General features: G+C 36.5%; 1 pseudogene across 1 annotated transcript; it reads right to left on the bottom strand.

The window, feature by feature from the left end:
• Window positions 1-2,647: 2,647 nt before the first annotated feature.
• Window positions 2,648-4,722, bottom strand: LOC308278672 (zinc finger CCCH domain-containing protein 14-like; annotated as a pseudogene). Its single transcript has 2 exons — window positions 3,717-4,722; window positions 2,648-3,109 (listed from the first exon to the last, which is right to left on the bottom strand). The product of its transcript is annotated as a zinc finger CCCH domain-containing protein 14-like (transcript).
• Window positions 4,723-5,420: the final 698 nt, after the last annotated feature.

Raw genomic sequence — 5,420 nt, 5'->3', positions numbered from 1 at the left:
ATAAAAAATTCATGAATTCAAAGCCAACACTAGAGAAAATTCTTAAAGAAATAAACCATAAGGAAGAAAAAGGAAGCAGACTTCAGAGCCAGAGAAGAGAGGAATTTAATAAGTATGCCCTCTAAGTAAAGAAGAAAGACCAAACCACCTAATAGTAGACAGAACACAAAATGGCAGAAAACAAAAATCTTATTTCAATAATATCTCCTAACACCAAAGGACTTAACTCACCAATCAAAAGACGTAGACTGGCAATGTGGATTTAAAAATATAATCCAAATACATGCTATCTGTAAGAAACTCACCTTACAGCCAAAGACATTCACAAACTGAAAGTGAAAGGATGGTAAAAGATATACCATGCTATTGGAAACCAAAAAAGAGCAGGGGTAGCAACCCTGATATCAAAAAAAAAAAAAGACTTTAAGCTAAAACACATCAGAAGAGACAAAACAGGGCACCTCCTTTTATTAAAAGGGACAATACATCAAGAAGATATAATGATAGTAAATATTTATGCCCCAAATATGGGTGCAAACACATTTGTAAAACAAACCCTTCTGGACATCAGATCCCAAATAGACCCAAACACAATAATTCTGGGAGATTTTAATGTGACTCTCATGCAACTGGATCGATCTTCAAGGCAAAAGATGAGTAAAGACTCTTTAGAACTAAAGAAAACCATAAACCAAATGGACCTAATAGATATTTACAGAATATTTCAGCCAAAAACTACAGAATATACATTCTTCTCAGCAGCCCATGGAACCTTCTCCAAAATAGATCACATCCTAGGACACAAACAAAGCACCAGCAAATTTAAAAAATGTAATATAATTCCTTGCATCTTTTCAGACCATAATGGAATAAAATTAGAAATCAATAACAGGATACTCAAAAGAAATTATTCAAATACATGGAGATTGAATGATACACTATTGAATGGTGAATGGGTAAGAGCAGAAAGTAGGGAAGAAATAAATAAATGTATGGAAACAAACGAAAACAGAGACACAACCTACCAAAATCTATGGGACACTATGAAGGCAGTACTAAGAGGAAAATTTATTGCAATGAGTGCCCACATAAGAAGGGCAGATAACTACCAAGTAAAGAACCTAATGACACAACTCATGGACCTAGAAAGACTGCAACAGTCTGTTCCCAAAGCCAGCAGAAGGCAAAAAATCATTACTATTAGAGCAGAAAAAAAGTGAAATAGAGAACAAAAAAACAATTCAAAGAATCAATAAAACAAAAAGTTGGTTCTTTGAAAAGATTAACAAAATTGATAAACCCCTGGCCAACCTAAGCAAAAGAAAACGAGAATCAACTCAAATCATTATTATTATTATTATTATTATTATTATTATTATTATTATTATTACTTTTTTAAACTTTTAATTTTGAAAAACACTACTATACATCAAGTCTTTGAAATCAGTTACCATTAGTTATTTAATTCTAAAGCATTTGACACGTCTTGCCTTAACACTTTTAAAAACCACACACATAACTCCATAATTAATACAATAGGCCAAAAGTTTCATCCTATTATGCAGTTTACCCATCTGATCTCTATAATTATATAGTTCTGTCATTTAAAATATACTACCTAATTCTAATTTTTACATTTCAAAAATTATCTTCAGTAGTAACTATATTTTCTGTGAATGTTATTTTTCAGAATGTGGGAATATATATGTATATTTATAATCTTGTGAGCTTAAAAATGATATTTATAATCTTGTGAGCTTATACTACCTAATTCTAATTTTTACATTTCAAAAATTATCTTCAGTGGTAACTATATTTTCTGTGAATGTTATTTTTCAGAATGTGGGAATATATATGTATATTTATAATCTTGTGAGCTTAAAGTCTGGTACCTATGTATATACTTGTAAAAAATTTTGTATAATTTTGTGATAATGTAGTTCCCCTCCAAAAAATTCTATGTTATAGTAAATGAAAGCATTTTAAAGAACTGTCCATTTTTTGTTTTTGTTTTTTTTTCAGTTGTCATTCCAACTGTTTCTTGCCCTATTTTCCCACCTTTCACAGAAGGTGAGGGACTTAAGGAATGTAGGGATCATTTTACCAAAGTGGCACTCACACTGAGAGGCCTATCATGCTTTTCAAACTAAATAATTTAAAAATTAAAAAAGCAAATTTGAATAACATATTTTAAGCTGCCTCTGACTCAATACTTTTGGCCAGTCATGTTTTTATGGTGGATGAAAAACATATCATTGTTGGAGAAAGTGACAGCAGTTCAACTTTCAGAATAATGACACTCTCCTCACTACAACCATGTAAGACTCAGCTGCAGTACCGTCATTAACAATCATGAATGGTGATACTTACACAGAAGTGTACATACATGCCTCAAAGACTTTAATAGAATGTAGCTTTTTCTTAACTGCCTTTTCATAGTCAAAACAACAACAAAAAACACCCAATGTTGTAACTACTGAAATAAACTTACAAACTTGAAAAATTAGACAATTCAGATAGGCAATAAACTTCATATTATGAAAGCAATATATTCCAAGTTTCAAAGATTTGACATCTGTAGAATAATCTTTCATCAGTAGATGGAAACTTTCAAAATGCATGATCTTCCGCTAGGTAGGACTGGGTATCATTCACTGGTTTGAGGCTGAATCCATTTTAAGGCATGTCTTGGTGGTACAGTAATGGTGGGATGATAGAATGTACAGTCTGGTCTTGTACACTGAGTGTTAAACCTACAATGTTTTGGATGATAGAAGGGACACTCCATTTTCTTACATGCTGGGAAGTAACAGCAGAGCTGACTGCTGGAAGATGGAGATGGTGTTGCAACTGGTTTTGGAGACAGTACTGGAACTCTTCTACTCATATGCATTAAGGGACAATCTGGTTTAGTGCACTTTGCATCATATTTACAATTTGGATGAACAAACAAACATTTTTCAGCAAATTTACAATTGGGCAAGGCTTTGCATGGTGAGACAGGGTGGTGGTATGCAAATTCGTCCCCGTTCTTACACACAGGCCAGTACTTGCAGTGCTCCAAAAACTTCTCTGGTTTCTGTGACACACTCAGTTCACTCATCTCAGCATTTGGGTCAGCAAGCTGCCTGCTCATCAACTGCAACTGTGGGTGGAGGAGACCTTTGAGTCCCTTGTTTGAGGCTGCAGTTTGGTTTACAAGTTTCATTCCTTCAAAACACATGTCCTCCTCTTGATCTGACATGTATCCTGAGGGGCTGGGGACACCATCCAGCGTCACTATAAACTTGGGACTTGCAGGTTTATCTGGTTGTACAAGATCTTGTGTCTGCATAAGGTGTTCTGAAAGTACCTGAAGGGTATCTACAGTCTTCATCCCCAACTCTTGATTTGGTGCCACTACTATCTCCTCAGACAGCTTTGGCTTCTTCAGAATAAATGATCTTGTGTCTGCATGGACCATGGATTCCATGTCATAATAATCTTGACTGATCTGCAGCATTTCTGCCATTACCAGGTCAGTTTGCAGTCGGGATAACAATTGTCTCTGTTGAGTTCCTTGATTTTTTTTCCATGTTATCTCCCTTTGTTTCATCTTCTTTAATGGGGGGACTTATTCTGGAGGGCCTGCTTTGCCCCTGAGCCACTTCTGTTAGCAATTCTTTTTGAGAAGTTCGAGTTCTGGGAGCAACTGGAAGTGTCTGTTTCTGCGGAACTCTAGAACAATTAGTTGTTTTTGTTACAGATTCTTGAGCTTCAGATATAGCCTTCAAAATTAGATTCTTGTTAGCTTGTTTAGAAGGTGAAAGAGATGGTCTCCTTTCAAGCTTTGCTGGCACTGACACACTGCTGGACACACTTCCTGTACGGGAACCATAATCATCATCTACCTCCTCGTCTTCTCCATCGTGACTGAATTTCTTTACTTTAACAACTGAATTCACCACAGGCAACTTTCTCTTCCGAAAATTTTCATCCTCAATACTCATTTTTTCTGAGTTGTTTCTGAAAAAAGGACTGTAAGTTTCTTCTAAACTGTCAGCACTTCTGGTTCACACAGATGTGCTGTTTCATACACCCGGCCACTCTGTGTATCTAGCTGCTTGGCAGCATGGATACTGTTTTGCTGCTGTTGAAACTGCAACCTGTTTAAATGAGCACTACTATCTGCATTTGTACTTGCAGGTGGTCAATAAATTTCAATAGAAGGGCGAGAAGAACCATATGTAAATGTCACTGTAGGTTTCTTCTGAGATAAGGAATTCTCCTGCACAAAATTGAGATCTTCATCAATGAGATCATCTGGTTCTGGCTTAATATCAATCACATCTTCTGAGTGAGCTGGTTCCCGCAGAGGTTTCACTGTGGACATCAGTCTGGTTGCAGTTCCATCATCGTAAGTCTGCCTGACATTAGTGGTTTTCTGCTCCTGTGAACTTGTAGAAACCCAGGAATTTCTTTTTTCGGGTCTAGTGCTAGAAATGGCAAGAGGAGGCACTGCAGCTTCGTGTCTCCTTTCATCTCCCCTGCTGAGACTGCTCTTGTTTGAAGGCACATTACTATCAAAGATATTGGTATCAGAAGACTTTAGAATAGAAGGTTCAGTTGTAACAGAGTGAAGTTTATCTAATACACCATGAAGACAATGTAAGCTCCTAATTTTTGCAACTTCCCCTTAATGGCACTCCGGATCTTGCAGCTGACCTCGGTGCTGATCTCCATGCTTCCGTGATGAGCGGCAGGGTCCGCACTGCGCAGCGTTTCACTTACCTGGAGCACGCCGCGGGCTCCCACCATGCAGCCGAGCCTCCACCGCCTCAAATTATTAAAATTAGAAATGAATAAGGAGATATCACCACAGATAGTGAAGAAATTCAAAGGATTATCAGAAACTACTTTAAAAATTTATACTCCAATAGACTTGAATACATGGAAGAAATTGATAGATTTATAAGCACAGTTAACCTACCTAAACTCAACCAAGAGGACATAGCAAGCCTAAACCAACCAAGAGCAATGAAAGAAATCAAAATGGCAATAAAAATTCTTCCACCAAAGAAAAGCCCAGGACCAGATGTGTTTCCAGCTGAATTCTACAAAACCTTCAGTGAACAACTGATACCAATACTGCATAACCTGTTCCAAGAAACTGAAAGAGATGGAACTCTCCCAAATTCCTTCTATGAGGCCAGTATCACATTAATCCCCAAACCAAATAAAGATACCTCAAGAAAGGAAAACTACATACCTATATCCTTAATGAACATAGACGCAAAAATTCTAAACAAAATACTAGACATACGCATTCAAAATAATATCAAAAGAATAATACATGACCAAGTTGGTTTCATCCCAGAAAAACAAGGTTGGTTCAACATATGCAAATCAATACATGTTATTCACCACATAAATAGAACCAA

The sequence above is a fragment of the Muscardinus avellanarius genome (genome assembly GCF_963383645.1).
Source record: "Muscardinus avellanarius genome assembly, chromosome: X".
NCBI classification, from domain to species: domain Eukaryota; kingdom Metazoa; phylum Chordata; class Mammalia; order Rodentia; family Gliridae; genus Muscardinus; species Muscardinus avellanarius.
The sequence above is the reverse complement of the archived record's forward strand: the minus strand, read 5'-3'. Positions and strand labels throughout refer to the sequence as shown.